This window comes from Lathyrus oleraceus, chromosome 2 (assembly GCF_024323335.1).
Source record: "Lathyrus oleraceus cultivar Zhongwan6 chromosome 2, CAAS_Psat_ZW6_1.0, whole genome shotgun sequence".
NCBI classification, from domain to species: Eukaryota; Viridiplantae; Streptophyta; class Magnoliopsida; order Fabales; family Fabaceae; genus Lathyrus; species Lathyrus oleraceus.
Window position 1 is genome coordinate 129,429,619 of NC_066580.1, and position 10,106 is coordinate 129,439,724.

General features: G+C 36.3%; 1 pseudogene; it reads left to right on the forward strand.

The window, feature by feature from the left end:
- LOC127122223 (uncharacterized) overlaps positions 1 to 9,362 on the forward strand; it is a 72,191-nt pseudogene extending 62,829 nt beyond the window's left edge.
- Positions 9,363 to 10,106: the final 744 nt, after the last annotated feature.

Consider the following 10,106-nt stretch of genomic DNA (forward strand, 5'->3'; position numbering starts at 1 on the left):
TTTAAAAAAATGCTAATCTAAAAGGTCGAATCTCATTCTCCGTCTGTTCTTCATTCTATGTTTTTTTACACATTCTAAAATTCTACTCCCTCTATCTAAAATTATAAATCATTTTGTCTAAAATATTTGTCCCAAATTATAAGCCACTTTACAATTCCAATACAACATTAATGACTTTTTCCCAAAATATTCTAAACAAACTACTTCTACCGCGTCACTAAAATTACACGTTTTAAAAACTTTGAGGAAACATTACATTTACGACTAAGTATTTTTAAATTGACTGGAGTTATAACTTTTAATTTAATTCCTCCTCATATTGAGCATCACTTGATTAATAAAATGCGTTAATATTGTTTGTGTCAAAAACAAAACTTTGAGAAAAAATTACATTTACAGCTATGATAATAGACATCAACATATTTTCTTATTTCTCTGATTAATACTTAGTTTAACTATATATATATATATATATATATATATATATATATATATATATATATATATATATATATATAAGGTTAAAGATTTAAGCCTTTTTTATTTTAATTTTTATAATTGAATTGTTTATTAAAAAAAAGGATAAAACATAGGTGCAGTTCCAATAATATTTTTGGTGCTTTTTTTCATTCATAAGGTGATATCTATCAAAAACTTAATGTCACATTCAGATCCTCTACCAAAACATGACTTTGCCGTACATTTATTTTTCCAAAAATGGGAGATTAACTCCACATGTTATATCATGAATGGAAAACAATTCTAACAGTATATAAGCAATTGTGCGTAAGTTTCGACCTTTAAAAAAATGCTAATTTAAAAGATCGAATCTCATTCTCTGTTTGTTCTTCATTTTATGTTTTTTAACACATTGTAAAATTCTACTCCCTCTATCTCAAATTATAAATCATTTTGTCTAAAACATTTGTCCCAAATTATAAGATATTTTCCAATTCTAATACAACATTAATGACTTTTTCCCAAAATATTTCTAAACAAACTATTTCTACCGCATCACTAAAATTACACGTTTTAAAAACTTTAGGAAACATTAAATTTACGACTAATTATTTTGAACTTGTCCAGACATATATTACTTTTAATTTAATTCCTCCTGATATTGAGCATCACTTGATTAATAAAATGCATTAATCTTGTTTGTGTCAAAAACAAAACTTTCACAAGAAATTACATTTACAGCTACGGTCATAGATTTCAACAATTTTCTTAATTCTCTAATTAATAATTAGGTTAACTAATTTTATATATATATATATATATATATGGTTAAATATTTAAGTCTTTTTTATTTTAATTTTTTTAATTGAATTGTTTATTTAAAAATAAAGGATAAAACATTGGGTGATATCTAACCAAAACATAACGTCACATTCAGATCTTCTACCAAAACATGACTTTGCCGTACATTGATTTTTCCAAAAATGGGAGATTAACTCCGCATGTTATATCATGAATGGAAAACGATTCTAACAGTATATAAGCAATTGTACGTAAGTTTAGTCCTTTAAAAAATGCTAATCTAAAAGATCGAATCTCATTCTCCGTCTGTTCTTCATTCTATGTTTTTAACACATTGTAAAATTCTACTCCCTCTATCTAAAATTATAAATCATTTTGTCTAAAACATTTGTCTCAAATTATAAGCCACTTTACAATTCCAATACAACATTAATGACTTTTTCCAAAATATTTCTACCGCGTCACTAAAATTACACGTTTTAAAAACTTTGAGGAAACATTACATTTACGACTAAGTATTTTTAAATTTACTGGACTTATTACTTTTAATTTAATTCCTCCTCATATTGAGCATCACTTGATTAATAAAATGCGTTAATATTGTTTGTGTCAAAAACAAAACTTTGAGAAGAAATTACATTTACAGCTATGATCATAGACTTCAACATATTTTCTTAATTCTCTAATTAATACTTAGTTTAACTAATTATATATATATATATATATATATATATATATTTATATATATATATATATATATTTATATATAAAGATTTAAACCTTTTTTATTTTAATTTTTGTAGTTGAATTGTTTATTAAAAAAACGGATAAAACATAGGTGCAGTTCCAATGATATTTTTGGTGCTTTTTTTCATTCATAAGGTGATATCTATCAAAAAGTTAATGTCACATTCAGATCCTCTACCAAAACATGACTTTGCCGTACATTTATTTTTCCAAAAATGGGAGATTAACTCCACATGTTATATCATGAATGGAAAACAGTTCTAACAGTATATAAGCAATTGTACGTAAGTTTCGTCCTTTAAAAAAATGCTAATCTAAAAGATCGAATCTCATTCTCCGTGATCAGTGCATTTTGATGCACGTTCTTCCATGTTTGTACTTAAGCATTTCTTCGGGTTGCTTTGATTATTTTTATGTTTTAATGTGTTTTCATAATTTATTTTATTTTTGCACTTATTTAATTTTCGTATTTAATTTTCAGCATTAGGAGATTTCGCGAGAAAAATCATATCTTGAGCTAGGAGTATCGGATTGAGACGTGCTACCAGTCGATGGAAAGCTAAGAAAAAAGATCTACAACCTTTGTTCAGAAGTTGAGAGCTGAATCAGATTGTAGCAGGGGAAGAAATTTCGTTGAAGCTGCTGCATTATTTTTTTATTTTGTTTGGGTTAGTTGTATTGGGCCTGGATCGTACATCTGACCCGGTTGAGTTGTGAAACGGGTTTGGGTGTTTTTACCTAGGGTAGGCAGCCAAAAACAGGGTTACGTTTTTCGGTTCATGTACGATTTTTTGAGAGCTAGCAAGATGACTATGGAGAACTAATCCCTTTTGAATCAATCTGCTGTAATTCAGAATCCGCTTTGAGGTTTTTATTAATTCCAATTTGTTTCCTTTGAATTCTTCTTATAATTCCAATTATTTGCTTAATCTAATTGTTGCTATAGGATAGAATCCTTAAATTCGATTGATGAATGATGATCCCGAATCAATTTCGTGTTAGCATAGCTTTTATTTTATCACGAACGATCAAGTTGCGTCTGCTTAATTCGCAATAGTTTTTAATCCGTTTGCTTAATTCGGAATTTGGGAATATTACTCGCATAATTTCCTTTACGCTTGTTAATGGTAATTGTAATCAAATAGGAGCAGACCCGTTAGGGATTTGGAATTTTATAAGAATCAATGATAAGTCGGAAGATGATGCAGTAGGTTGGTTCGTGTCAGCTTATTTTATAAACACTTTTAAAAATCACTTTTTCGAATCTAAACCAACCAACCCCCCCCCCCTTTTTGTTCTATCGGTAGATTAATTAAACAAGATTCCTTGAGAACGATATTTGAGTCAATTTGTCGTTAAACTACATTTTTGAAAAACTACTCGTTTTGATCCGCGTGCGACAGCGGATCAAATTGGTGCCGTGGTCGAGGAATCTTGTTTCTTTTAATCATTTTCAGAGTCATAGGTTTAGTGTCTAAGCGTATAGGTCCTAGTTTCCTCGCAGTTTCGTCCAACTCGCGTTTTAGAATCCAAATCGTATAAAAGTCGGTTTTTGAGAAATTGTGTCTGTTTCGAAATCTGATCTGGGTATCTAAAGGGAAATAATTCTCTGGTCATTTGTCTATTTATTTTTCTATTGGGAGAAATTTTAAAAATCCAAAATTCATCATTTTTCTATTTTTAAGCAATTATTTACTGTTTTCACCATCTCAAAAAAAATCGAAAAAAATATCAAAATTATATTTTTAATTCATTAGATTAATTTCGGTGTCAGTTAATTTTTTTGAATTATTTTTGATCGATTTCTTTCTTTGTGTTTGTTTTTTTTTACTTTTAGGACATTGTTGGAATTTTCACTATTGTTGATGTTGCTGCATTGTTGTTCCGTTAGTCCTGGCTACTAGGTCTCGCTGTTCTAAAATTGTTGCTTTTGATCCTGAAATAGAGAGAACTTTGCACACACAACGTAGAACAGTCCAGGCTACCAATAGTTCACCACCCACAATTGAGTCTGATTCTGAGTCTGACTATTTGCATAACTTGTTTGCTTCGGATTCTGAACCTGATTTTGCAATGGCTGATAATAGAACCTTAAGGCAGTTAGCTGCTCCTGATGTGAATTACAATGGTTTGTGTATTGAATATGATGCTGCTGCTGTTCCTTTTGAATTAAAATCGGGTTTAATACACTTGTTGCCAAAGTTTAGTGGTCTTGCAGGTGAAGATCCACACAAGCATTTGAAAGAGTTCCAGGTGGTGTGTTCTACACCATTGAATCCTGAAGGGATCACTGAAGATCACATCAAACTTCGAGCTTTTCCTTTTTCATTGCAGGGTGCAGCAAAGGATTGGATTTATTATCTCGAGCCAAACTCAATTGCAAGTTGGACAGCCCTGAAAAAAGTGTTCTTGGAAAGATATTTTCCTACCTCCAGAGCTGCCTCAATAAGAAAGGAGATTTGTGGTATTAGACAAGGCAATGAGTCGCTGACCGAGTATTGGGAGAGATTCAAGCACTTGGTATCTAGCTGCCCTCAACACCAGATCACTGAGCAACTCCTCATCCAATACTTTTATGAGGGGTTGTTACCGACGGACAGGAACATTCTTGATGCTGCTAGTGGTGGAGCATTAGTCGATAAAACTCCAGCTGCTGCCAAAGCCCTTATTGAAAATATGTCTCTTAATTCTCAACAGTTCACCACTAGAGACAATTCTGTGCAAAGCAAAGGCATGAGTCAAATTCAAGTTTCTTCCAACAAAGCTTTAGAGACCAGAATTGACGAACTCACTGCCTTAGTCAAACAGCTGGCAGTGGCAAAACCTCAAACAGCAACTTTGTGTGGCATTTGTACTTCTCCTGAGCACCCGACCGATGCTTGTCCTATTCTGAGAGATGAGTCCATTACTGAGTTGCCACAAGCTTATGCAGCCAACCTTTACAATCAAAACAGGTACAACAACACTCCTGACCTGTCCACCAACAAATACCATCCCAATTGGAGGAACCATCCCAACCTTCGATATGGAAACCCGCAAACCAGCCAACAACAGAATCACCTCAAGTGGCTGCCCCTGCACCTTCCGGACCATCCTTGGAGGATCTTGTTAAGCAAATGGCCGTGAACAACCTCCAGTTCCAACAAAGGACCGATGCTAGCATTCAGACCTTGAACACACAGATGGGACAGCTTGCTACTCAAATAAATAACATGCAAGCTCAAGGTTCGAACCAACTTCCAGCCCAGACAGTTGTCAATCCGAATGGTCCTAATGCTAATGTGAGCGCAATTTCTTTGAGATCCGGAAAAGTTACAGAACCAACCCCTGAAAAAAAATAAAAAAATCCTTGAGGTAACTTCTGAACTTTCTCCTTCTGAGGCTCACCCAGCTGAACTTTCTTCTCCTTCTTTTGTTGTGGTCGAAACTTAAAAAAAATTAAAGAAAAGGAGTATGGGCCACCAGTCCCCTTCCCACATAGAGTTCTGAAAAATAAAAGAATTGAGGAGGGAGACAAAGAAAGAGAGATACTGGATGTTTTCCGAAAGGTTGCGGTAAACATTCCGCTACTTGATATTATTAAGCAGGTTCCTAAGTATGCAAAGTTTCTGAAAGATTTGTGTACCAACAAGAGGAGGATTAAGGGAAGTGAAAGAGTAAACTTAGGACGAAATATTTCTGCCTTTATTCAGCCCAAACAATCATCCAAACAGATTGTAGGCGAGCAAAATGTTTCAGCCCTCACTTCTCAGATTCTGCCACAAAAGCAGAAGGATCCGGGAACATTTGTTATTCCTTGTACCATCGGGGATAGTAAATTTGAGAATTGCATGCTTGATTTGGGAGCGGGCATTAATGTTATGCCTACTTCTGTTTATAATAACCTTTGTCTTGGTCCTTTGCAGCATACAGGTTTAATCATTCAATTGGCAAACAGGAGCAACGCTCGACCTGCTGGGGTAGTCGAAGATGTTCTTGTTCAAGTTAACGATTTGATTTTTCCTGCAGATTTCTATATTCTAGACATGGAAGGAGAAACCAAGACAAGCAGAGCTCCCATCATTTTAGGCAGATCGTTCATGAAAACGGCGAAGACAAAAATTGATGTTGACGATGGAACCATGTCCATGGAATTTGGTGACATTGTCGCAAAATTTAACATTTTTGATGCCATGAAACACCCTGTGGAGGAGCATTCCGTTTTTCATATTGAACTGATTTCTGAATTAGTTGATGACGCTAGTTCTGAACTATTTGCGCTTGATTTTCCATCTCACTTTGGTTTTGATGATATTTATTCATGTTCTGATTGTACTGACACTAACGTTTGTGTTGTCTGTGCTGAGATTGATGCTGCCTTGCAGGCTGATACATTTCCTACAGGTGAAGTTGTTACCAATAAACCTGTTTTTGCAGTTGATGCTCTTGACATCCCGGCTGCCCCAAGCATTCCATCCACCGAGCAGCCCCCGTTCTTAGAGCTAAAAGAGCTCCTTGAGAACCTGAAATATGCTTACTTGGAGAGTAATGAGAAACTCCCTGTTATTATCTCTTCTAACCTTGATTTCGATCAAGAACACAAACTTTTGCAGGTTTTGAAGAAGCATAAGAAGGCGATCGGGTGGACATTAGCCGACCTTCCAGGTATTAGTCCATCGATGTGCATGCACAGGATTCTACTTGAGGATGGATCCAAAACAGTAAGGCAGCCCCAAAGGAGGCTTAATCCTTTGATTCTTGATGTTGTGAAGAAAGAGGTAACCAAACTCTTGCAAGCAGGTATAATTTATCCTATCTTTAACAGTAAGTGGGTAAGCCCAGTGCAGGTTGTACCTAAGAAATCTGGACTTACAGTGGTGAAAAATGAAAAGAATGAACTTGTTCCCACTAGAGTTCAGAACAACTGGAGAGTTTGTATTGATTACAGGAGATTGAACCAGTCTACGAGAAAGGATCATTTTCCTTTACCGTTCATTGACCAAATGCTTGAACGGTTAGCTGGTAAATCACACTATTGTTTGTTTTCTTGATGGTTTTTCAGGTTATTTTCAGATTCATATTGCACCGGAGGATCAAGAGAAGACGACATTTACTTGTCCTTTTGGTACTTTTTCTTACAGGAGGATGCCTTTTGGTCTTTGCAATGCTCCTGGCACTTTCCAGCGATGCATGATTAGCATTTTTTCTGATTTTATCGAAAATTGCATGGAGGTTTTATGGATGATTTCACTGTCTATGGTTCCTCTTTTGATGCATGCTTGAACAGTTTAACCTTGATTTTAGAAAGATGCATCGAGACGAACCTTGTTTTGAATTATGAAAAATGTCATTTTATGGTTGAGCAGGGAATTGTTCTTGGTCACATTATTTCTGAAAAGGAATTTCTGTTGACCCTGCTAAGATTGATGTAATTTCTACATTGCCTTACCCTTCTTGCGTTCACGAGATTCGTTCTTTTCATGGTCATGCAGGTTTTTACAAGCGTTTCATCAAGGATTTCAGCAAGATAGCTCTTCCGCTGTCAAACTTGTTGAAGAATGACGTCACTTTCAGCTTCGATGACAACTGCAAACAAGCGTTTGACTTCTTGAAGAAAGCATTGACTTCCGCTCCCATAATCCAGCCCCCTGACTGGACCCTCCCGTTTGAGCTTATGTGTGATGCTTCTAATTATGCTGTTGGGGCTGTCCTTGCACAAAGAGTTAACAAGGCTGCCCATGTTATTTACTATGCTTCTAGGACTTTAGATTCTGCTAGCTATTGTTTTTGCTCTTGATAAATTCAGATCTTATTTGCTAGGTTCCAAGGTTGTTGTTTTTACTGACCATGCAGCTTTAAAGTACTTGCTGAAGAAGCCGGATGCAAAACCGAGATTGATTCGGTGGATGTTGTTGCTCCAAGAGTTTAATGTTGAGATTAAAGACAAAAGTGGAGCTGAGAACTTAGTGGCTGATCACTTCAGCAGGATAGAGAGAAATGAAGATCCTTTTTCTATTCAGGATGACTTTCCTGATGAGCAGTTGTTTCTTTTGCATGGGATTACACCTTGGTTTGCTGACATTGTTAATTTTCTTGTTGCTGGTGTTTTTCCTACAGGTGCATCGAGATCACAGGTTCATAAACTCAAGAGTGATGCCAAATATTATGTTTGGGATGATCCATATCTATGGAAGTTTGGTAGTGATCAGGTAATCAGGATATGTGTCCCCGACAATGAGATTCAATCTATTTTGAATTTTTCTCATGCATCTCAAGTCGGCGGACACTTTGGTCCTCAAAGGACGGCAAGAAAGGTCCTTGATTCAGGTTTCTATTGGCCAACTGTTTTTAAGGATGCTTATGAGACTTACCGCACTTGTAAAGAGTTCCAGATAGCAGGTACAAACATCACTCGCAAGAGTGAAATGCCTCAGCAGCCTATGCTTTTCTGTGAGGTATTTGATGTATGGGGAATCGACTTCATGGGTCCCTTTCCTGTATCATTCGGTTTTCTTTACATTTTGCTTGCTGTTGATTATGTTTCAAAGTGGGTGGAAGCTATCCCCACTAGGACTAATGATTCTAGAGTTGTTGCAGATTTTGTCAGGTCAAATATTTTTTGCAGGTTTGGAATACCGCGAGCTATCATCAGTGACCAAGGCACTCATTTCTGTAACCGCACCATGGAAGCTTTACTCCGGAAGTATGGAGTTATGCACAGAGTCTCTACTGCTTATCACCCACAAACTAATGGGCAAGCTGAGATCTCAAACAGGGAGATCAAACAGGTTTTAGAGAAAATGGTGCAGCCAAACAGGAAGGACTGGAGCCGTCGTCTAGAAGATGCACTTTGGGCTCAAAGAACCGCTTTCAAGACACCCATTGGGATGTCTCCTTATCGACTTGTTTTTGGTAAGGCATGTCATCTTCCTGTTGAGATAGAACACCGTGCTTATTGGGCGGTGAAAAGTTGTAATTTAGAGATGCAACAAGCAGGTATTGAAAGAAAACTCCAATTACAACAGTTGGAAGAGCTTAGATTAGAGGCTTATGAAAGCTCTAGGATTTATAAAGAGAAAACTAAGCACTTCCATGATAAGATGATTTCTAGGAAGGAATTTTCTGTGGGCCAACAAGTTTTATTGTTTAACTCCCGCCTTAAGCTTATGACTGGGAAACTTCGATCCAAATGGATTGGCCCCTTTGTTGTTACTAATGTTTTCCCTCATGGTGCAGTAGAAATAAAAAGTGCAGGTACTGACAAAGTCTTCAAGGTTAACGGGCAGCGTCTGAAGTTATTCCATGCAAGTTCGGTGCCTGAAGATGTCAGCATAGAGGAGCTTTCTTTGGAAGCGCCTGACTACCATGCAACTTGATCAGGGAGTCTTTCTTTCCTTCTCTCTACTTTATTAGTAAAGTCCTTTCATTGAGGGCAATGCTTAGTTTAAGTATGGGGGAGGGAATCGTGTGTTTTCTTTGTTTTTGTTAGTGTTTTGTTTGTTTTTAGTAATTAAAAAAGTAAAAAAAATGCATCTTCTTGAAAGTTTTAGGCTATAGGTTACTTTGAGTCGAGTTTGCGGAGACTTGGGAAAAATTCACAAGATCGGTATTGTTTTAACACCGTAAGTCTCATGCATATGGAAATTGAGTTGAATTTTTATTATGTTTTAGCCTTACATTCTCATCCTCTGACAGCTCTTGAGTAGTTTATTTCAGCATTCAGCACCATCTCACACACACTCTACGCAGGGAAGCCGATGAATATAAGTGAGTGTTCCAGAAGAAAAAAAGAGAAAAAAATAAAGGAATGGACCTTCTAAGTTTGGTGACCCTCACCCGGTCACTTAACCCAATGGGTGTGGAACCTTCAAAAAAAGTTGGAAATAAGACTCTTTTGTAGTTGGTTCAGCGGGTTTTGGTGCTGAACTTGGTAGGGCGGATTACGGTCTGATCCCCCGCAACTACAATTGAGTAAGCAAAGGGTTATGCCACTTAAGTACCAGAACCCCGTGCAGAAAAGGATCAGAGTCACTAACCAGTCGCCTTGCTATGAGTGTGTGGAGATAACGGGCTTAATGTGATTGCGCCTGAATGAAAAAGAGCCAAAGAAGGATGAGTAA